Raw genomic sequence first — 24,727 nt, forward strand, 5'->3', positions numbered from 1 at the left:
CATCGGGTTTTGCGGTGTGGTGCCCCCCCTCACTGCAGGTGGGGGTCCAAGGGAGGTTTGGCAGGTGAAGGGACCTGGGGAAGGGGTTGCCTGAAGGAGGTTTGGAGAGCAACAGCGAAGGGGAAGTTGGACACTTGCAGAACACCAGGGACACAAGGCAGGTGAGTAATGCCTGTTAGTGGAGCCGCTTTGGAGCCACACAGGCTCTTCTCCATGTCGGGGAAAGCTGCTCAGAGCACCAAGTTCAATACAAGGTGGAATGCTCTGCTCCGAGCACCAGACGTTCCCCTACTTCCTGGAACAGTGGGGGCTTATCCCCATTGGCCTATAAACAGCCCCACGGTGTAACCCAGAGGTGGCTGCATCTTAGCACCAAGACACCAGGGGTCATGGCTCCAGTGGAGATGGTACACACAGGCCACTGCCCTACGTGGCCACCAGATGCATGAGCCTGGCTAGCTCAGTTGGTAGAACATCAGACTTTTAATCTGAGGGTCCAGGGTTCAAGTCCCTGGTCAGGTGTTGAACTATTCCCCAAGATCATAAAAGTCTCTCTCTTTGGCATCCTTTTGGGTGGGAGGCATAGCTCAATGGTTTGAGCATTGGCCTGTTAAACCCAGGGTTGTGAGTTCAAACCTTAAGGGGGCCATAGAGGGATCTGGGGCAAAAATTGGGGATTGGTCCTTCTTAGAGCAGGGGGTTGGACTCCTGAGGTCCCTTCCAACCCTGATATTCTGTGACGTCAGACTGTGCACTATCTTAGCTGCTCACCACAGGTTACTGGCCCCAGATATGAGGTACACACAGGCTACTACTCAGACTGGGCACCAAGGGTCACTGCAGCAATGGCTGGGGGGACACATGCAGGGCACCGCCACACCTGGTCACCAGGAGTCACTGCTGCAATGGTAGGGGGGAGGGGAGGAATGATAAACAGGCCACGGCCTGAAGTGGCCACTACCACAATGGTGTGTCTGTCTGTTGCGGGAGGGAGATACCAATAAGGCACTGCCACACGAGGCCACCATGGGGAGGTCACTACTTCAGTTAGGAGATACACACATCAGGTAGTGCCCCTACTGGCCAACTGGGCACTACCTGGGGGGGAGAGAAGAGGAAATCAAAGGCCACTGCCTCACTTAGCCACCAGCCGTCACGACCCAAATAGGGGGCAGACACACACAGGGCGCTGCCCCACCTGACCAGCAGGGGTCACTGCCCCAATTGGGGGATATACAGAGGGTATTGCCCCATGTGGATGCCAAGGATTAGTGCCTGCCATACCTGGCCACAGAGGGGGTGGGGGGTACACACAGGGAACTGCCCCACTTGGCCAACAGTGCACATCCCTAGGGGGGAGTGATGCGCACCAGGAACAGGGCTCACTGCCTCAAGGGGGTTGGAGGATACCCAGGGTACTGCCTGACACGGCCACCCAGGCACTCTGCCACCTTGGGGGAGGTGAAGAACACACCTAGGACATTGACTCTTCTGGCTACCAGTGGTCACTGGACAATTGCAGGAGTTCGGGGGAGTAAGCTCATCGGGGTGGTCCAGGTGCATAGGAGGTGGGGGCTTGTCAGGTGAGGGTTTGATGGGCCTGCTTAACAGGGGAGCCTCAGCTGCTGCCCAGGGGATGCTGCATACCAAGCCCCCGTTTCCCTGCTGCCCCCACTTCTTCTATCCCCTTCCCATGCTCCTTCCCCACTGCCCCATCCCCTCCTCATCCCATCCCCTTCCTTCCCTACGGCTTATTTCCCCCTGCTCCCCCCACCTCACCCGGCCCCAGCACATGCACTCACTGCTGTACACAAAACAGAATGGCTCTCCCAGCACGCAGACAGGGAGCCTCACAGGCAATAGGACCCCCTTAGCCCAGTAGGGCAGGGACCATGGCCAGAGACAGACAGACCCAGCCTAGCCCAGCGGAGACTGGGGGAGCGGGAGCAAAGGAAGAGGATGAAGGCAAGTGAACATAACAGGTGTCCATGGAAGGAGAGAGAGAGTTTGAGTGTGAGTTGGCCAACACAGTAGAGAAGACAGAGAGAGAGAGAAACCTAGGAGGATGGAAAGAAACTCCGAACAGGGACTCACCCTCATGGATTCAACCTTCTGCTAGGGAGCCCACCCCACTCCTGGCCAGAGAGATGATCAGCCTCCGCAAATGGCGACATCATCTCCCTTGAAGCCACAGCTAGTCAGGAAACCCACACCCAGCTAATGGGAAGTCCCTGCCTGGAGCCAGGGGGCTGTGACCAGAGCCCTCACCAAACCAGACACTTACCTCACTGACAGCGACAGCTGCTTCGCTCCCAGCTGGACAGACCTTGCCTGGCATCAACAGGATTCACGCTGTCACTGCTCTCGCTCACTTTCCATCTCACCTCGGGGCTGGACTCCGTCCTCACGACTACTTTCCCCTTGGTATTAAACACGACACAAGAGGGAAAGAAAAAGCAATGGTGGTGAGGCTCCTCTTCTCGCTCCTCCTGCACCCCAGGGCTCTGGCTTCAACCCTCCTCCCGTTATGCCATCACAGCCACAATTAGAAACCCCCCCTCTGCACCTGCACCCAAAGGAGTCACTCTGCACAGGAGACGATTGACTCTTCCCCTGCCCTTAAAACCACGCCACGGCCTCTGAAGAAAACTAACCTGGGAAGAGCTGAGGAAGAGAGTGCCGTCACCGCCGACTCACACCCAGTGCTGGGAAAGGCAGAAGGTTCAGGACTGTTCGACTCTGCTTACCGGGATGTCCAGGCTGCTCAGCTCCACTTCTTCCAGCTTCTCCTCTGCCTGGGGCTCCTGGGAGATTCATCTGCAAGCTCAGGAAATAACCGAGGAGCGAGGCAGCCCTGCCCACAGCTCGACTGGTGCACGGGAGCTCGGCCTCCCTCTGTCTCCCACATGCTCTAGAGCAGCCCCACGCGCTGAAAAGAGACAGAGCCAACGGGCTGCGTGGCCAGTCACCCCACCTCCCCCACTGTCACCTCCAGGACATGGTATGATTCTCTTCCCTCCCGCCAGACGGTGCAGGCTCTGGATACCAAGCCTTTGGGGATCAGTGTGCACTTCTCCTGCCCATGGCCTATGGTAGGAGGCAGTAAAAAGAGAGAGAGGGTGAGCTGGACAGGTCTTGCCTGGCATCAACACACACACACACACACACACATACACACAATTCTTTTCCCTTGGGGCCAAACACAACGCAAGAAGGAAAAACAAAAGTTATCATCACACTCTGCCGTGATGGCGAGGCTCTGCTTCTCACATCTCCCACACCCCAGGGCTCTACCCTGAACTGCCTTCCCATGATGTTCGCAGAGCTACAATTAGAAGCACTCCACTGCACCTGCACCCAAAATAACAGGTTTCAGAGTAGCAGCCATGTTAGTCTGTATTCACAAAAAGAAAAGGAGTACTTGTGGCACCTTAGAGTCTAACAAATTTTTTGCAAATACAGACTAACACGGCTGCTACTCTGAAACCTGTCATTATGCAAGGCACTGAATTTAGCCGTATAGAGTGGAAATCTGTCAACTTCATGAAAAAACTCGCACAGATACAGACAGACATCATCTTCCTCTCCAAATTTTAAATTTGTTAGTCTCTAAGGTGCCACAAGTACTCCTTTTCTTTTTGCACCCAAAATAGTCACTCTGTTCAGGAGACTCTTGTCCCTTCCACTGGTCTTAACCCCACAGAGCCCCGGGCTCAGCTAGGATGCACCTTATTATTCTTGACTACTGGGGCTCTCGTCCTCTGTTATACAGACAAAACTGCACAGGATCCTTTCAGGGGACAAGACGTCACGATCATTATAATAACCCAATTTGATTTAAGACCAATAACTAATATCTAATACCTACACACACACACACACCCCAAATCTTCTGCAGCTGCTAGATAGTTACCTGTCCTGAATGCAGCTTGAGTTCATGGCTTGGGTTCATAGTTTGTGGCGGCTAACTGGCCAGGAAAGCCAGGCACAAGGAAGAACTGGGTCTCTGTTGGGCATGGACCGATGCCCTTCCATGTTGGCAGCAGAACGTTACCCTCCAAAGTCTTCCACTTCACCCATCCTTTTTGTAGGCTTTAGTTTGAATCCAGGGTCTATAGGTCTTGCTGTGTCAAGCTGCCTCTGGGTTTGGTGTGATTGATCACCTGTCAATTGCAGACATGACTTTCAGCCTAGGACCTGGCTTTGATGTTTCTTCAATTGTACTTTTGTTCTTTTCTTTTCAGGGTGGACTCTTCTTGCTTTGTCAGGGCTGTTGTCTGCATTTTCAGCCATTGGTGTTTACAATTTATTTCATCAGGACAGGATGGGGCTGGAGGTTGATTCCATCATCCATCCATACCTCATTCCAACTTCTAAACTACACTAATCAGATGACAGCAGGGTTTTGCAAAAATGAAGTGAACATTTTAAAATGGAGTTTGGGACAAGTTAAAATGGAGTTTGGTTACAACATGGACAAGTGTAAGGAATGGCAAACACTGAACAGAAGTTACAATGTTGAAGCAGTGCAAATTTCAGTGATTTAAACAGCAATTGGATTGAAAGTGAAACTGAATTAGCCAGTTATTGGGATACCTGGTTGTATGACTAAATGTAGTTTCATTCATAATACTTTATTTATGAAGTTATATTAATAAAGTGAACAATTAAAAACAACGTCATGGATCACTTCTACACCTCTCCTTCCTATCCCTCTTGGACTCCATCTGTGAGAGAGGACAGGGAAGTGTTACAGACACAGACACCCTTCCCAGCTCTCTGTGCCCTGGGCTCACACCTGGTTGTCTCCCCAATCTTTGGCATTGTCCAGCATGTCTCCCTCCACAGAAGTCACCTGGCCTCGTCTTAGACGCCATCTTCATATTGCTCTTCTCCTTCCCACTCCCCATTGCAGACACCCCATCGCAACCGCAGGGCTCCCAAACCGTGTCACCTTCGGCCAAAAACCACACCCCACCCCGAGGGAGCAAAGAGTCTTTGTCAGCCCAGCACACACCAGACAGGAAAAGATTCACACCCACACCCAGCCCAGCCAAATTGGGAACTTGCCCCCCTCTTCTTGGCCACAGGTCCATGGGGCTCATGGATGGAGAAGTTTGGTGGGCTGTGGTGGCCCCTGAAGGACTAGATCAGTGTGTGAATGAGTGACCAGGATATATGTGGGGGGTGGACTGTGGGGTTGGGGTGTCCAGGAGGACCCAAGGGAAGGGAATAGGGGATTCGAGGTAGAGGAGGGAAGGGTTACCAAGGTGCACTGTGGGAATGGGGGATTTAGAGACCCCAGAGGGGATGGGTGGCGGCGTGTTTGAGGGCCCCAAGGTGGCTGAAAAGGGGAACCCATCAGGTTAGGGGGTAGCAGAGATTGGAGATGAGGAACCTGGCACACTGGGGATGGACTGGGAGAGGGGGTGACAGGAAAGTGGGGCCCAGCAATGGGGAAAGGGGTGTGAGTCAGTTGGGGGTGGGGTGCTGAGGACGGGGGGAGGAGGTTGGGGATGGCAGCACATTTGGGAGGCGAAGGGAAAGGGCACGTAGAGAGGACAGGATGGGGGCGGGGACGCTGGGGGGCGAGGGAAAGGGGATCACATTTGTTCCCTCTGGCTGCAAGTTCTTTCCATTCCTATTTTCCCTTATAATCCTCTTCAACCCATCCTGTATCCTCCTGGGGCTCATATTTGGTGTAGTCTCCCTTGACTCTTCCGCTTTTCCTATAGGACTAGCCTCTCTTCTCTTCTTCCTTACCCTTCCACCTTCAACAAGTACCTGCTGAGCCTCTTCTTCATTTTCCAACTCTGCAAACCTGTTCCTAAGCTCTATTTCTCCTTCACTACCCCATCTTTTCCTCTGCCTGGTTCTTTTAGTCACATGCTTCCACTGACCACTTTCCTCACCCAGTCTCCCCTCAAAATTCCCCAGCCCTGCTTCCATCCGTGAGTCTGAGCTTTTCCCTTCAGATACCTCATATCTTTGCTCCATCATCTGCTCAAACCCCTTCCTAAACTCAATGAGACTTTCCACCTGCATCTCCAAACCTCGGATCTTTTCCTCCATCAGCTCTATCAGGCGACATTTCATGCAGAAAAAACTCTTACCGGTTCCCCCCTCCAGGATCATGTACATACCACAGCTTCCACATCCAGTCATCCTCAATGTGTCTTCCACTACAGGAGTCACTCCCACAGCTGCCTCTGTGTCTGTCATCGCCTTCCCACCTAAATCCTGTTAATCTGGGAAACACAAGTCACACCAAAACACCACCACCCACAGCAAAAGCAAACCCCACACAAGCACCACAATCCAAACTCCCCTTTCAAACTCCCCTGTTTACAGCTCTGTTTGCTAGCTCCTGTGCTGCTGCAGCTGTCTGATTACAAGTCCTGTTGTAATTATGCAAAGCGTGGGCCTTGATGATGGTTTGGGAGCTTGATGGCTCCCACTGACGGGGACAATTGGTTGTAAATGTAAGAGAAAGGGGATCACATTTTGGGGTGATCTGGGGGGAGTTTGGGGAGTGGGGTCTGAGGGATCCCCCAGATGGAGGGCAGGCTGTGGTGGATGGGGGGGCTGGAGGGTCCTGGGGGGGCTGGAGGGGATGTTGGGGGCCAATGGCGGAGGAGGGTGTGGGGGGGACAGTGGGAGGTGTTGGGGAGGGGGGCTGAGCTAACGCACGGGTGGGGGAGGGGTCGGGGGCGCAGACTCAGATCAGGGCTGGGGCGGGGCCGGGCTGCTTGTGGCGCGTGGGCGACACGTGGCTGAGGACGGGGGAGGGACACGCTCCTTCCACGTCACCCTCCACCCCCCACGGGGCCTCTGACCTTCTCCTAATGGCGTCCTGAGAGCAGCACTGACTTCCTGTGTCCGCAACTTCCGGACACGTCGCATGGCCTGTGAGCCCCTTGTCTCCATTCTTCCCGGGCTAGCCCGCACCAAGTGAACAGAGCCATTTACAACCAATTGTCCCGTCAGTGGGAGCCATCAAGCTCCCGAACCATCATCAAGGCCACACTTTGCATAATGACAACAGGACTTCAGAGTAATAGTTCATATTTCTAGCTTCAGACACGAGAATGATACGTGGACAAGAATGACACAGATAGGATGACCACACTCAGAGATTATAAGCCTTGTAATGAGACCTGACCAGAGACTCTTTGGCATAAGGCATAATCCAGTTACGTCATCTTCACACTTATAAGCATATTTCCATAAAACATACAGACTGCAGAGGTGTGGGGGGAGCCTAGGGCTGGGAGAGCAGGGGCTGTGGGTCGGGAGTGAGGGGCCCCGGCAGAGCGGCGAGTGGGGAGCCCAGGGCTGGGAGAGCAGGGGCTGTGGGTCGGGAGTGAGGGGCACCGGCAGAGCGGCAAGTGGGGATCCCAGGGCAGGGAGAGCAGGGGCTGGGGGCAGATGCGGATTTACAATGAAACACACAGTTCCCTGTCTCATTATTAAGGATCTTTTCAGACCCATCCTGATCCCAACCTAGGGGCCAAGCTCTGCAGTTCAGAGTTGAGAATTTACTGCCATCACCCTCGTATGGCACTTTCTAGGTGAATGAGAGAAAGTCAGTGGGGGGAGCGACATGGCTCATGAACACTGATGCTGTGGGCGAGGCCTGGACTCACAACCCCAGCAGTGCATCCCCCCTGCACTCGCCAATTGCACCCCTGTAGGTGCTGCCGAAACAAACCTGGGAAGTGGGCAGTTACCCGAGTCTGCGGTTATCAACTTTGGCTGGTAGCTGAAAGGCTGATGGTTCCAACCCACCTGACGATGGCATAGGCACCGACTTCTGCTGGCACCAGTGGGTGCTGGACCCCCCTCTGCCCCTGGCCACGACCCGATTCCCCCCTGCCCCACCCCCTGTTGTTGCAGGAGGTGAATGTCACTCCAGGAATCCTGGTTCTCAGGCTCTCTGATGGGACTGCCCTGGGATGCGGGGTGCTGTGGCCGCATCCATTAGGTAACCAGACTGAGCCAACTCATACCCTTGGCATGAGTACCCTACCCACTGCAAGAATGGGGCCTTTTAACACATACATCCTGGCCCGGGGTGGGATCCAGCTGTCAAGTGTGGTGTCTCTGCCCCAAGCACTGGTCGTCACGCAGAAGTCGTTGGTATCCCTCATGAACGTATGGCAGAGGAGAAGGCGGCAGCCCAGCTGGCTGGAGAAGAGGATCCATTCTGCCCCCCGAAGAGAGAGGGAAAAGGTCCATCTGACTGTCCTGGTAGCAGCACAGCGAGGATCCCTCTGGCCTCCCCCAGCCACGTCCATCCAGCCTCTCCACAGGACGGGGGCGCCCAGTTCTCGGCAGCCCCAGCTTTCACTCCTGAGCTCTCCCGGCAGACGTGCAGCAAGCGCACTTAGGGTGACCAGCTCACAAGAGTGAAATATCAGGTCACATTGGGCGACCGGGCGGGGGGGCAGAGAGACATACACAGGTGCACAGCCCCGACCGGTGCCAGAGCACACTGGTCCACCGGGCCCTGTGCTCCGAGTTTGCCCCTTCCTGTTGGCGGTGGGCCCATGCTGCACCACACAGCTCCCCTGCCCAGGGCCCTTGGATCCACTGTGCCCAGAGCCCCCCTACAACCCTTCCACCACAAATGCACAGTGCTCTGCACACACACGCCCTGCCCAGCGTCCCCCTGCCCACGGCCCCACCACACTGCCCAGCACCCCACACAGGACCTCCGACTTGCTCGTTTCCCAATAAACAAAAATTCTCCTTCCTCCCAGTGCCCTTCCCCACAGCCCCACCACCACAACTATATAATGCCCCATACAGACCCCACTGCCCAGTGCCTTGACATACACAGATCTCCCCCACTGCCCAGCACCCCCCAACAGGCCCCCACTGCCTAGCACCAAAAAACACACAAACCTCCCCACTGCCCAGCGCCCTCCAAACCCTCACAGCCCAACACCCCCCACAACCTCCCAGACACTCACCTTCACACCCTGCCCCCTTCCCCGGCTGCACTCACCAGCCCTGTTCCAAGGATCAGAGCGGCGAGGGGGGGTCTCCAGACTCACCATGGACTGCCCCCACCACAAGCATGAGCTCCGTGGCTCCCATTGGCTGGGAAAAGGGCCAATGGGAGCCACGAGAGCTGCAGAGCGGGGCTTGCAGGTGCCGGCAGCGCACAGAGACCCCTTTGCCCCCCACCCTGACCATAAGAACCAGAGCCACCTGCCAGGGGTGAGGTGGGGAGTCCCGGCGGTGCTTACAAGTGGCGGCTCCCATCCTGGGAACCATCTGGCAGGCTGGTCTCTTTGGCACCAAGGGTCATGGGTCAGGTTGGGTGGGGTCGGGTGGGGGGGCGGAGGCCTCTCTGCCTGTTCCCGGTGCCTGCACGCCCCACCCCTGCAGCACGCGGCGCTTCTGCCGGCGGGTGGGCACCGAGAGCTGCCCCGGGAAGCAGTGAGCGATGGCGCCGCGGCTGTGGTCCGGAAGGTACCGATATTGGGACAAGGGTGTCCCAACCGATGTAAGGTTACCCTATGTGCACTGGGGGCACCGCGCACACATGGGCCCGAGAGAACTAACCGATGGAGTCCAGGGAGAGACGGCCTGGCCAGGCTCCCCAAAGGAGCGTTGCACCTCGGAACAGGGATTTCCTGGCAAAACCAGCTTTGGCTTCAGGCTGGGAAATGGGGACGATGGCTGGCACTGGCGATGCAAGTGAAGCCGACACACACACTGTGTCTCCCTCACAGGTCCAAACCCGCCAGCAGCCCACAGGGCAGCCCCTGCTTCCGGCTTTCCAGGCCTTAGAGCAGTCAGAGCTGAGCCGAGAATGGGAGCCTGCCTAGCAGCCTGGCAGCTTCCTATTTGGGTTCAGCTGGAACCCGACAAGCCGGGATCCCCAGAGGCCTCAGCCAGAGATACAGCTGTGGCAGAGATGGGGTGGGGCACCCAGTTCCTCCCCCTCCCCATATGAACTCTGCTGGAAGGACAGGCCTGGCAGTGCGCATGCGGCACCATCGACTGGGGCAGTGGAAGTGGATTTATCCCACGTCAATAGAAGCCATCAACATTTTTCTGTAGAAGATATTGTTGATGGAAAATTTCATTTTCCGTTAAATGCTTTCCACACAAACTTTCGGTTTTTACAGAAAAAAATGGAAAACCCCAAATTGAAAACTTTCCACCCAAAACCTTTTGGGTTTGCAATGAAAATGTTCAGTGTGACAACCAAAAGCCACTGTTTGCCCTGGAAACACGCCCCTGTCGGACCCGCTCCACACGCAGGACAAGAGGTGGCCCAGCAAGAGCAGTCGCTCCCAAGTGACCTCGTTTCAGGCTCCGCACAAAGGGGACTGGCTGCTTGGGCCCCAGGTTGGAATCCCCTCTCATTAGAGCAATGCAAAGTGGGCAGGGGGTGGCTCTGGGCCTTTTCCCGCCCATGACGTGGAGCTGCCTTGGTTCAAAATAAGAAGTGCTGTTGCCCTGGTGCAGGAAGGTAACAAGAGAGGCAGAGTCTCTAGGAGAGAAAAATTCTCCAGCCGCGTATTGCCCGGCACGCTTTGGCCAGCCTCCTAGGTAGGGTCTGCTCCTTTAGCTGCACTGGATAGAATTTATTTAGCGTGTGCAACTGGTATATTATGAGCCAACTTCAGAGCACTCACCCCACTCCCCCTTGCAGGAGTAGCATGCGGCTGTCAGTCCCTGCGGTGCAGTGCTCGTGTTGGAAACAAACCATCTTCTCCGAGCCTGGGCACAACAATTCCTCTCTGCTGCCAATTCTGCCAGGTCTGGGCAGGTAGCACAGGCCTCCCAGGCTGCTGGAGAGTTCAGGCAGCTCATGGTTGCACATGGTTGTATGTAAAACTGAACAGTCCCCTGGGGTCACTAGAATGGGCTGCAGCAGCACACGGCGTAACTTCGGGGACTCTCAGCAAAAGGGGCTAAGAGCCGTGCTGTTGACCTTGTAGGACTCAGAAAAGACTCTTTCCATACATGGTATGTTGCAAGCTCCCCCCAGCATGACCAAATCTGCATCTGGTGTTTGAAATGAAGGAATCAAAGCAGAATTCCCAAGCCTGGAAGTCTAGCTCTACACCAGGCAGAAAGGTTCCTTAGCCGAGTTTTTTTAGTTTCTGACCTCTTTGCACACGTGCAGCAAGTGGATGGACAAGCAGGTCCCCGGGGCTCCCAGCATCATGACTGGTGAAGTGAAGAGGATTGTCCAAGTGGGATTTGAAGATTTCAAAAAGCTGCGATCGTCTGTTGTTCTCAAAAGCCTTTCTGTTGGCAGTGCCTAGCTGGGGGGGGTCACATTACTGACAGAACCTGCTCTCGGGAAAGTAAAAGTGACTCAAAAGCGACAGGAGCTCCTCTTGGGGTATCATTTATTCAAAGAGACCAACATCATAAGGGCCTGGCTATGCTATGGGTGCGACAACAACACAGCGACATATCGCTGCAGCTGTAGTGCTAGAGTATAGAGACTTCCTGCATTGAGAGATGGGGGTTACTGCGATGGTGGGAATCCACTTCTCCAAGTGGCGGTAGCTAGGTTGATAGAAGAATTCTGCTGTCACCCCTCACCATGTCTACACCAGGGGCTAGGTAGGCTTAGCTATAGTGCTTGGGGGGGTGAATTCCACGCCCCCCCCCCGACAGAACTATGTCTATCTGAATTTTAAGTGTAGACCAACCCTAAAACAGACAAAGAAATGCACATGGCCATAAAATGATCAGATTAGATAGATAGATAGATAGATAGATAGATAGATAGATAGATAGATAGATAGATAGATAGATATCTGAGTGAGTGAGTTTTGGTTTACTCACATCTAATTCTCAGTTGCTGATCTCTGGGGTGCAGACGCACCATTTCTTTCATGCTCCATGTGTTTTAAGATACAGCATTAATGTCTTTCTTTCATTTTTATAACTAGGGGGATGCCATTTGAGGGCTGTGAAGCCTTCCCCACTTCAGCTTGGAAATTGTGAATACTTCGCCAGACACTTTAGTTCTGAGGTAACTAAATATTAATACAATAATGTTACATGATCAAACATTTAATTCTTTCCCCCCAATATTTATACCCATATAGATGCCCATCTAGCTGCTACACTTTGTCCTGCTTTCCCTCCATCTGCATAACTCCTTCTAATGGAGGAAATTGGGGATCCAGAAAATGAACACAGTGGCCACTTGTGAAAATTTTGGTTTACATGACTTGCCAAACGTAACACAAGAACTCTGGGGCAGAGGCAGGGAGAAAATCCAGTTTAGCAGGGCAGTATTCATCTGTCTAAACCATGGGACCAGCCTTTCTCCTCCTGAAATTCTCTGCCTCCTTCACTGCGCACTTTCCAACTTCTGCAGCACGTGAGGCTGGGGTCCGACAGACTGCAGCCTCCTTCAGTCCACAGCTTGATTTGTCCCCAGCACTATCCTTTCTGTGCACTGGATGAGGCCGGGATCCCGTGGAAAGTGTGTGACCGTGCAACTAACGCATATGGTTCCTGGAAGGTGCCATCCATAGATGCTCATTACAGCCTGCCTGAACAGCTTCTACTCAGCCTGAGGTGAGAGCGGGTGTACAAGGCGCCAGCCCCACTTTCAATCTGTTTTATGCACGTTTAAAAGAAGACAGGTGCCCACACGGATGGACACGTTTTAGCAGTGTCAGGCCAAGGACCGAATGTCCCTTTCACCCCCGCGGGTGACCCTCCAAGGTCAGTTCTGGTGAAGAGCCAGAGGCCCTGGGACTCGATGCCCCAGCTGATGGCAGGACCCAAAGCTCCCAGCAGAGAGGGGAGCTTTTGGTGACCCGAACCTCCATCTTGTTGAGTCTGTTGGCTCTGTTGCTGCTTCCGCACTCGGGGGTGGTTTGCCAAATTCTGCCGTGGAATCAGTCGGCCGCGGTGTCACTTGCTGCGCTGCCCCCTGCTCAGAACTGCTCTCTTCAGCCCTGGTGACAGTGACTGTGTCTAGTCGTTTCATTCCACCCCAACCCAGGGAAATAAACTCCCCCTTTGCCTCTGGGCCTTAGGCCAACCCCTGTCACTGGCTACATGTGAAACAAGAGCTGATGGAAATTATTCGAAATATTTCATGTTGCCAGGTGTTGTAAAGCATAAGAAAAATCTTTGCCACCACCTGGCATATCTCTAATTACCATGGAATTTGGCTTCTACAGGAGACAGGTATAAAAGCTATGATTGATCCCGTGTGGCATAGAAGACCTGCTTTCCTCCTTTCATGTACGCAGGGAACCCCAAACAATCCAGCATGGCTGACCTGCCCCCTCCGAGCCAAGGGGTAGCCAGGGGAATCTCACTGGCCCACTTTGGAGTAGCCCCTGTATTAGAGAGTTGGTATCACAACTGTTTTAGAAATCGAACCATGCATTGATGTCCCATTCTGGTTGTGAGGGGCTCCCAGGAACACACGGGAATGGGCGATGTAACTAGAACAAAACTGAATGAGTGCTGGTGTAAGGAAATCTGCAGGAGCCTCCGGGAGTTCACTGTTCACATCCAGTGGGACTTTGGATCCATTAAACCAAATTGCCTTTGAAAATCTCAGCCTAGATCATCGACACTTTGAGCATAGCAGTCTTGTGTTTGAGTGTACTTAGCAGCCATAAGAGAAAATGCCATTTGATACCTGTTAACTCTGGTGAGCAGGCTGCAGGCAGCCCTAGGTGTGCCAGAGATGCGGCGTTTGCAGTCACTCGCATGTTCAGAGACACTCTACCTGGGCCATTGCCCGAGTGCAGTGGGTGTGTGGGTCGTTTCACAGAAGGAGTCAGTGTTCATGAGGACAGACTAGTTTTGCCAGGGACTCTCAGTTTAGAACATTTCTGTTCTTTAAACAGGCATGAGACGTTGTTAGAACAGAGCATTGTCTGGACATTGGAACCTACAGAAATTGTAAACAGGGGCACCCGGAGCAGTAATGACTAGTGCACTTGCCATAGCACGCGCCGGTGTCCCACTCCACACGCCTGAATGCTTGGGGTGAGTACTGAGCACGCCAGCTCTTCTAACGGGTTAGATTTCAGAAGATCTCCAGACTGTCCTCTGCCAGTAACATGCTCATCACAAAGGAAAAGGACAATATTTTACTAGAAAGTCCTGGTGATTTTGTAAAGCTTTAGAGATAAAAGTTCACAGAGAGTGTTAATGAGCATTGGTTCTGCTGCCAACATCCACTGAATTCAAATCATGCCGTGAATCATTTTGCTAGCTGCCGCCATAGGGGTTGTGAGGTTTTCCACGCAGAGGAATTGTTCCCTGGTTGGGATGAGGAATGGTGAAGTGCTGGCTGGGTCTGCCAGCTAGGTCTGCAGATGTGAATCCCCTCCGCTGTCTTGTATCTTCCACCATTTCCCCTTGACACCCAGTGTGCACTGGCACTCCGCACGCCCCTTGCCAGAGAGTCTGGGGGGCGCTCAAATTGTGAGCTGGGGCCCTGGCTATTGTCTGTGTTCTACTGGAGATGTCTATTATAGACCCTGCGGCTGGCTTCTCTATGGAGACTGACAGCTCTTTGGGGCAGAGACTGTGTGCTACAGTGTTTGTACAGCCCCTGGCACAATGGCACTGCATGCTGGGTTGATCTCTAGGCACCACTGTAATAACTGTGATTAAAAATAGCATCAGAGTCCAGTCCAGATCCTCTTGCAGAGACCTGGTACCACCATTTTCCTGGAGATGCAGTCTGCCCTGCTGCCATCCCTGCCTGTGTTGCTGTTGTCTTCTCTAGCAGTTGACTGGAAGGTGCATATTGGCCTCATGCCATGTAGCCATGTTGTCTCGAAGGGCAAGACACCCTTTATTCCATAACATAATTAAGGAAAATATTTCTCAATGAACTCTCAGTAAAAGTCAGAAACAACCAGTGTCCTCACCATGCTAAGGGCATTGGTATTTTCTTTAAATTTGCCAGACCAACCTAATTAACATCTAACACACATTTGAATCTCTTCTTTTCACACCATTGCTCATTCTCAGGCTCTGCTTTGTCTCCAGACAGATCCAGTCTCTTCAGAAAGGCCTTGCTCTTTCCATCTGTTTCGTTCATGGACACGTTGGTGTAAACACTCCCCTTCACTCTGTTCTCAGACAAACACTAGTATTAACTGTTTGCTACTGATGGGTTTAGAAAGCGTTTGTCGAGTGGAAGATGACCTTTGTGGGGGATTGTTCCCAAGATCCAGGACTTTGTGTTCCAACATCTCCCAGCTTCCTTGGTGAAAATAAGACCAAGGTTTCCTTGCAATATAGAAGAAGAAAGCAGTTTTTCACCCCCGATGGGACTTGAACCCACAATCTCTGGCTTAGGAAGCCAATGCCTTATCCATTAGGCCTCTGGGGCCCTGCTGCATAAGTAAAGGAGGGATGGAAATTCCTTCTCATAATTGCACATTCCTCACATTCCCTTGGAACCAAATACTCCCTTTATGCACTTTACATAACTGTCTTCATCCTCCTGGGGCTATGTTGGTTTGCTGCAAAGCCTTAGAGCTCAGTGTGCTTGGTTTCCCTGTCTCTGGGTGAAGCAGAGTGAATTTTTTCCCTCTTCCTGGGCGACTGATGCCCACTGGAGATAGTTCTTTGGTCCAGCTGGTTCAATGGTCTGGCCGCAATAGGTTGGGGCCCTGGAATTTAACAGTCTGGCTAGAGACACCTGAACGTTGTGTTTCTCGCTGCTTCACCTAATGTTCACAAATTTGGTCCTTGTATCTGCAGTTTCCAACGTCTTCCTCTTCCCACATGGCGCTTGAAGAAAGGAGTGCCAGGACCAGGCTTGATAGTCAGGGCTAGGCAGGAGGGAGGAAGAGTCCCAGGCTGGGCCCAGCGCACCTCTCCTCCTCTGGGCACCTAGAGCAGAGGAGGCTGGTGCTGACAGCTCCAAGGGAAGGCTTAAAAGTCACAGAGCAACCATGGGTGGGGCAAGAGGAGAGGAGGAACATGCCTATGTGTGGCCAGCAAACAGCCACAGAGACAGACAGACAGCCTGCTCCCTGGCGTGCCTAACCCCCACTGAAGGTCACCCACAGACCAGCATTCGCTCTGCGGCCAGCATCACAAGGTGGTAAGAAAGCACGGCCAGCCCCCCAGTGAGGCCTCTGACCATTTTTTCTTTGGCGATGGCGCAGGAGATATTTCCCCAAGAGGCTTTTCCCCAGCTGCTGAGAAGCACCCAGGGCTTGTTCTTGTGCTGGACGGGTGAATACATTTAGGCAGCCTGGCTAGTTCAGCTGGCTGCACATGTGGCTCTTCATCTGAAGGCTGAAGTTACAATTCCCTGTTCGGGTGCTTGGGGCTCCTCTTCAATGGCACAACACACAATCCGCTTAAGCCCCCACCCAGTAATCTGGGGCAACTAACCAGGGCCACTAAGTGCCTCTAAGAGGCAATACTGTCCTCACTCACCAGCACTGAGTGGAGAAAAGAAACTTTAATAAAAAGGAGGAAAATCACCTTGTATTAACTTTGGAAAACACCACAATCAGGATTCATAACACAACACTATGAGCAAAACACCCACCCACAGTACGCTGGGCAGTGTCCTTTTGCCTCGGACTCTGAAATCCAGACACCAAGAGCTCTTTGGAGGTGCCCCTCCCTTCACTGCACCTAACTCCCAGCTGCTGTCCTGGGTCAATGAAAACCCAGAGATCACTTCTCACCTCCTGGGGGGAAAGCCCCTTTCTTAATCCGCTGTCTCCCCACATCACCAGTCACTTGCCGTTCCACCCTGTCACTGCTCTGCTGGCCACCCTCTCTCCTCTGGGATGTCTTGCAGTCCCACCGAGAGCGGTGCAGGCTCCCTAAAAGTAGCAGCCTCCAGAGCTCGAACAGTAGCCCCATCCCTTCCCCTTGAGGCCATGCCCCTGCATCACCCCTTCTCCCCAAGGCCCCACTCCTGCGCTGACTCTTCCCCCCAAGACCCCATCTCCTGATCACTGCTCTCCACCCCCTCCCCACCTTCACTCACCCTTACGGTCATTACAAAGTGATAAGGCAGAGCCCTCCCATTTCTAAAAGTCCTCGGTCATTGTGCCCCCCTTTTAATGCACCCCTGGCTCCCAGCGCTTCATACAGCTCTTACTGATCTCAGCTGTTAGCGAGGGAGCCTCACTTCTCGCACAGACTCGGCAGTTTCCTCCCTGAAAGACACTGTCCCAAAGCAGGACTAACGCTTAGACCTGGTTCTCGGGGATTTCAGATATTTTGATCTGCAACAAGACTCTCCATTGAGTCTCAGTCAGCTCTGGTATCACACAGAGAAGAGCAAGAGGGTCAAATGGTGCCTGGAACCCTTCAGAAGAACCCACCCGCCAAGGACCAACACTTGTCTCCTCCTGCTCTAAACACCACTGAGAATTTTGGGGGGTCACTCCTTGCCTCTCTCTATCTAGGGGCCTGGGAGAACAGCAATGAACAGGTTCTCCAGTCGCCCAGTTGGTTAGTGCACAGTACTTATAGGGCAGTGCTGAGAGGAGCTATGCTGAGATTGTGAGTTCAAGCCTCACCTACAACACTGGGTTTCATTAACCAAATAGCTTCACCCACTTGTTTGTTTGGCCCTGTGGAGTGTAGAATTCCAGCCCATGGGACACTGAGGACAGGGAAGGACTCAAAAATGCCCCCTTCAATTATTCCCTCCTCTCCAGAGTGCAGGTCAGAGTCTACAATCCTTTCTCCCCCACCAGCCCCTGTGAGCAGGATCCTTCAAGCAGAGCCCAGAGTCCTGCTGATGCCTGGGGAGGGAGAGGAGAGGGGTAGCCATTGTTAGAGGGCTTTCTCTTCCCCTGCCCTCTTCCCCAGTTCTTGTCATGAAAGCAGCAAAAGACCAGAAGGCTGAAGTGCAGACAATGTGATGTTTCCTGGGGTTAGTTTCCAAGCCAGCATGTTCTGAAGCCCTTCACACCACTCGGGCTTATCTCTATACGCCGATAGAGTCTGTTCCCCAGGGTTCCCTTCCCAGCTCCAACGCCGCAGAGCATTTACCCCGCATCCCCCTTCCCGGCTCCGATGCTGCGGAGCCTTGCCTGTGTCTCTGTTCCCTGTTCCCGTTCCCCCACTTCGCAAACATGATTCCAATTTCCACTTCCACTTCCTGTTTGACTCCAGTTTATATGGTAATATTCTCAGCTATACCTTAACCAATCATTCTACTGAAATGTAACTAACCAATCCTAATATATTGTAACATAATTCTCTAACTAATTCTATCCCACTACACTAATGAACTTACACATAGCAAAATTAATTATACAACAGACAAAAACCATTAGAGAACCAGAGAGATTGACTATCGAAAAGTGGGGGTTTAAAGATAAAATATATTGAAATGAGGGTTTCACAATCACAACCATTGAGAAGGGATTTCTTGCCAGACAGGAGACTCTCTAATGATCTGTTTCTGTTTCTGGTGGTGATAGGTACTATCAGGACAGGATCGTCTTCCTAACCATCCAATACCACCATATTTCAATGGGACGGGTTTGGGATGTGAGGATGTGACCGTTCGCTTCCCAGGTTATGGCTGCTGCTGCGGCTTAGCCAAAGGCCTTACCCTAAGAACCCGGCTTCAGACTCTCCTGGGGAGAGAAGGCCTGTACACAGGCAGACTGTGATTTTGATTCTTTGTTTTATACCCCTGTAACTAGCTAAGTGATGAAAATACACAGTAAAAATACACTGTGATTAAAAAAAAGCCTGTACTCTTAAAGTATAGGTTTTACAGGCAGACCTGAATATCTCTATTCTAACAAGGATCGTGTGGGAAATTAGCCTTTGCTGACAAGGTTTGTCTCTGTTCCTATTTCACCTTCAGGTGTTATGCAGAGGGATCTTTGGCATATTTTTGTGAGCTTAATAACTATCTGCTAAGCTTTATTTACTCAAACTTCAAAATTGGTGTCCCCTGATTTTTGCATCTCCCTGTGAAAAAACAACGAACACATATGGCTTTCTACAGGGTGTCATGATGCGAAAGTTGGGGAATTCAATACTTGTTTGTGGGGGGGTTGCTTCTTTACAGCTGACTCAGACCTTCCAGCCTCAGGCTGCCCCTGTCTCACTGCCAGGCACACCGGGCTGTTAGCTAAACCCAAAGTCCTTGCCGGGGTCCCTGCTGAACCCTGCGGGGGACTCTGCAGGTGGAGAAGGTGCTGTGTAGCAATGTAGAGCAGGTGCAGGAAGGAAGCTGGGGTCACTATTCAAATTCTGAATTACACCATTTTCCAAAGTTGGGATTGTGCAAAACCAATTCTAACGGGAAGGCCAATGCAGAGCAATTACACTGGAGGTGCCCAGACCTGAAGTGGGGGCACAGTGGAAATTAATAAAGGGAAGACCATTTCCGAAATTAGTCATGACTGACAAGATTTGTCTGTGTTCTTATCTCACGTTATGTTGTTAGTTAGAGGAATCGGTATATATTTTTACTGTAGTAATTAAACCCTTAACTTTATTTAATCAAGGCAAAAACTTTGTGTCACTTATTTTTTCTGTGTCCTAGCAGGAATGAACTGTATTTTGTGACGTTCTGGAAAGTGCAGAGAGATTACCTGTGGGGAATTCAGTCTCTGTGTTTGAGAGCTGATGTTTTCCTCTCACAGGTCAGTGCTTGCATGGAAATCCTAAGAGGGATCTAAGGGCTTGTGTATGCTGGGCACTTAAATGGCAGAGCTACGTCTCTCAGGGTGTGAAAAATCCACACACCCAAACCTATATAGTTAAGCTGACCTAAGTCCTGGTTAGATAGAACTAAATAGAAGGAAGAATTGTTACCTCAATGTAACTATTATAGTGATGGGAAAACCCCTCCACTCACGGTAGCAACTATCTACTCCAAAGTGCTATCGCAGTGTCACAGCAAAAAGAAAAGGAGTACTTGTGGCACCTTAGAGACTAACAAATTTATTAGAGCATAAGCTTTCGTGAGCTACAGCTCACTTCATCGGAAGTGTAGACAACCCAAGAGTGAGACCAGATCTGGCTCCAGTTCGCATGCTGCGGCACTAAGATTGCAGTAATCATAACAGTCTTTTGCTTCCATCTTTGGCAGGATTTGAACCTGCGTGGGGTATCAAGTCCATCGCCTTAACTACTTGCCCACAACTACTTGATCTATGGCTATTTCACTACACTAGGATTCAGTTCTCACAGAATTGTCACTTCAAATTGCTCAGATCCACTTCCCCAGCACACTCATGGCTGTGCATTAGTGTAAGTGTGTCCATGGCTGAACAGCAAGAATTCCTGCCTATTTCCCTTCTGGCTGAAGCATGATGAGAGTGTGTTTGTGTTAATGACATTGCTGTAGATAATTGTTCATTCCCCACGTTGACAATTCAGACAGTCCCTTCCCTATTCAAATCTCCAACACATCATTCCAATAGCAGGGGTCAGGATTTCTCTGGGGCATGGACATATTTCAGGAGGTTGGTGCATCAACTCAGCCTTGCATTCCTTCCTTGATGTTTCATGGACAAACAAGAGCAGCATAAAGAAAGAGCCGAGCCAATATCTCCCTGTCAGGGATGCAGGTAGCCACGTCCCCTCTATCTGACCATTGCCATTGCAGGAGAGAAGGATTCACTGAAGTTGAATGCTCACACAAGACACATAGGGAGGTTTTTCTGTTCATGGATCTGTGCAAAGGAAATTGTTCCTCTGCGTTTTCCCCAGTGACTCCTACATCCCACCCTCAACATCTTATGGCTGAACAAGGATGGGTCATTCAGAAAGTCATTGTGTTTGGATGTAAAGGTGTGAAATGATTGGAAAATTGACCGTTCTTCCGAGTTTAAATTCTGTAACTTCTACATTGGACAATAATACTCAGTTCTTCACTGGCCGTGAATGAAAACCAGGTCTGCCATATGAGAGACAATAATTCTACCAGAGAACCACAAATGTTCAAACTATGAACAAGTGACCTCTGCATTGTAGACCACACTCACTGCTGGGGACCTATACCGGGATAGGGGTGACACTCAGAGGAGCCCTTCATTTCTGGTCTACACAGAATTATTTTGGCCATTAAATCTATTGGGATGAAGGAGTGGGAGTTACCTGTGCCCTGTTCCTTTAAGGGATTGGAGCAATGCTGGGGAGATTGAAGGGCACGGAGCTGGGGAGCAGTGTGTGCTCCAAGGGAAGTTGTTGTGCTCTGGTGACACAGAGCGGGTGTGGGGGTTTTGTAAGCCATGGGGTTTGTATACAGGTGAAGTTTACTAACCCACAGGTTCAAAGCTGTTCCTGCTCTGGGTATACAGGGCCGTCTTTGCTGAGAGTATAGCTCAGTAGGTGAATATTTGCCAGCAGGGCAATGGGTTCCAGGTTGAAATCCAAGTGCTCCCTTTTTGAAACGAAAATCGATTTCCAGACCCATCTCCAGTGTGTTAAGGAGTCCGCTGAATGAGGATGCTTGAAATGAATTTAAGCACTGAGCATTTCCCTAGGCGAATGTAGAAAACCTAGCAGAGCTGTTCAGTAGCAAAAATCCGCTCCAGTCCTCACGTCTCCAAGAGGGACACTCAGTTTTTGAGGCATGTGCAACACCTTCGGGACGATGAGAAAATGGTGAAAAAATGCTGGATTCAATGACAGCTGAGACCACAGGAGGGGAAGGTGAACGGCAGCACCACACAGGGTCATAACACTCAGACCTGGGGCTTCACTGTCACTACCCCTGTGTTTGACATCATTTATATCCTAAGAAACACACCCTCCCCCACACACTGTCACACCCAACCTTTTCCCCCGGAGCCCAACCCTACCCTATCCCTCTCCCACACACACGACATGGGACACAGTCTCTCTGTGACTCACCCAGGTCGGGATTTGCCTCTGCATCGCCCCAACAGGGGAGCAGAGAGCCTGAAGGGCCACTGGAGACAGATGGAGATCGGTCGGAATAGAAAAGACTTCCCTTCGCTTCTTCCGAGTCCTGTTGACCTCACCCAGGAGAATTTCCAGCACCAGGTGGGCTCAAAGCACCAACCGTCCCCTCAGCAGCAGAAGGTGGGAACCAGCTCGATCACACAGAAGGAGGCTCCCCACCTCTGCTGCTGCTGTCCTGCAACCTTTCATATGGATTTGTTTTAGGTAATGCAACCCCCTCACCCCCAATCCATCCATGGAAGAATGAGAGCGGGGACTAACTGTGGGCTCCAGCAGTGCAATGGGTTAGCCCACAGTACCTAGAGAGCAGCGCTGTGTAGCGCGATGTTTAGGTTGAGTTCAAACCTCAAGCGGAGCAACAGATTTCTTTAAGTGAGTGGCTTCTGCTAATCATTTTGCCCTGCGGAAAATACAATCCCAACCCAGCAGACACCAATGTCCCTTCCTTTACCAGTGCAAGGCAGATTCCAAACATCTACAAGGCTCTGCTCTCCACCAGCCGCCTGTGTCAGGAGGGGTAAAGCGGAGCCCAGAGCTCTGCCCATCCTGTGATTCTTCACCCCATGACTCCTCCTCAATCTTTGCTCCCCAAACCACCTTTGTGCACACTTTTGTTTTGTGCTGTTTGTTTACGAGTTGTTCTCTCATGGGACTGAGAGAGGCCAGACAGAAATGCATCTTCTCCAACCCATCCTAATCCAAGTCTCCAATATTACAACCTGTATAGGTAAGCCAGGCAAGGGGGATTGGTTTATCTTTTGTTTTATGTGAATTTTCCCTGTGTTAAGAGGGAGGTTTATTCCTGTTTTTTGTAACTTTATGGTTTTGCCCCAGATGAGGATCCTCTGTGTTTTGAATCTGAATATCCTGTAAAGTATTTTCCATCCTGATTTTACAGAGATGATTTTTACCTTCCTTTTTTTAATAAAATCCTTTTTTTAAGGACCTGACTGATTATTCCATTGCTCCAAGATCCAGGGGTTTGGGTCTTTGATGATTTTGTTGTGGGAGATGGAGACTATCAAATGTTCTAAGGAAGAATTTGTCAATGGAAGATATCAGAATTTGGCAGAGCATAAAGCTACCCCACGGGTCATGAGTAACAAAGTAAACAAGATTATAAACATTGGGAATTTGGCTACACTACGAAGCTAATAGCATGAGAAGCAACTTCTAGTTTCCAGCACAGCAGAATAATGAAACACTAAGATAAGAACATTGGATAATGAATTGTTAAAGGATAAACAACTATCATATATATATGACTGTATAATCAGAAATAAAATGCTTTTACCAGCAACTGTCTCAGTTGTGCTGCAAGCCAGCCTGCTAACAGCGACAAATGGTGACCCCGACGTGATAGGAATTCCGTGAGTTCGGCACCACGTCCGGAGTAAGAAACAGCAGGGACCACCGCTGCCAGTATCCTCAATTTAATGGAGGAACCGGGACGCCCAATTGAGGCGAGGGAGCTCCCCACTATTAAAGGTGAGCGGCGGGGGACATCTCTCATAATGGGAGTTGCAGCATCTGCAGATGAGCAGGCCGTATTCAAGGTCTTAAGCAATCTGCTCAGTAACCAGGAAGAAAAATTTTCCCCGGAAGCTCTTCAAAAACTGCTTCGGTGGGGAAGGCGACGGGGTTTTTGGTTACTGCAAAGAATGTATTTGATTTTATGGTATGGAAGGCGTTGGGGGAGGACATGTGGGACTCAGTGGGTGTTGGGAATAAAGAGGCTATTGCGTTAAGCCCTACCTGGCGAATAGTTCATCGAGCCGTTACAAATGCGGCGGCTCAGGCTGGAGCCCATACCGCGCTACGTGAGGCGCTTGGGTCGCCCGCTAAAGGGGTGTTCCCGGCTGGGGCGCGAGACTTTTTTGGGAAAACAACACCCACGATCCCCTTGGCACCCCCAGAGGCTGGTGAAATGCCACTACCTGGAGATGCCGATTGCTCCGGTAATGAAGAACCAATGGCAGTGGATCAATTGGTTTCAGAGGGACAATCTCCCCAGGGCAAGGTTGTTTCTGTGCCTGAGAAATCCGGGCTATATCCTTCGGTGGAGCATCCTTCGGTTTTACCGTCGGCCCCTGTTGCACCGGTTCTGATTACTGATTTGCCTGAAGGGGGAGAATTTGGTGACCTGACGCAGGAACAAATAATTCACCGTTTGTATAAGGAGGGCAGTAAGGCTCAGCAGATAATGGATGAACTGGATCGAAAGGAGGGTAGACTAGCGGGATCATCACAGTCACAGTTATTGAAACAGCTACGGGATCAAGGCATACCAGATCCTTCGCAGTGGCCTCATGTTTGCAAATTATGCGGATATTATGACTGTACGGAACATCTCACATCGGAAGGAGCCTTGACGACAACAGCAGAGGAAGACTACCGTAAACTTTTGAATCCTATTACGCGACCGGTCCGACCAAAGGCAAAGCCTCTGCTGCCTGAGTACTCTCCGGTCAAATGAGACCAAGGGGACAGAGGGAGAGGGGTGATTTGGAGAACAGAGAGAGAAAGGAGAGAAGGATCCCCTGATCCGATTAAGAGGTGGCATGGGTTGATAAAGGATGCTATTATTGAAGGGGAATTCTTGGATGCTATGCCAACTACGTTCCCAGTTTTAGTATCACAGACGGGGGCTAGAACATGGGTACCGTTAGATTGGAAATTAATGAGGGAAGCCCAAAAGGCTATTATGGCATATGGGCTAAAAAATCCTTATGTACAAGCATTATTGGAGCAAATGTTTTCGGGGCAGGCTATGTGTCCTTTTGATGCACAAAAATTTGCTGACATGCTATTAACA

General features: G+C 51.4%; 1 non-coding gene across 1 annotated transcript; it reads left to right on the plus strand.

The window, feature by feature from the left end:
* The first annotated feature begins 449 nt into the window (after positions 1–449).
* Positions 450–522, plus strand: TRNAK-UUU. The gene has a single exon. It is a non-coding gene; the product is annotated as a tRNA-Lys (tRNA).
* The last annotated feature ends 24,205 nt before the right edge of the window (positions 523–24,727 follow it).

Source organism: Dermochelys coriacea (assembly GCF_009764565.3).
Source record: "Dermochelys coriacea isolate rDerCor1 chromosome 12 unlocalized genomic scaffold, rDerCor1.pri.v4 SUPER_12_unloc_2, whole genome shotgun sequence".
Taxonomy (NCBI): Eukaryota; Metazoa; Chordata; order Testudines; family Dermochelyidae; genus Dermochelys; species Dermochelys coriacea.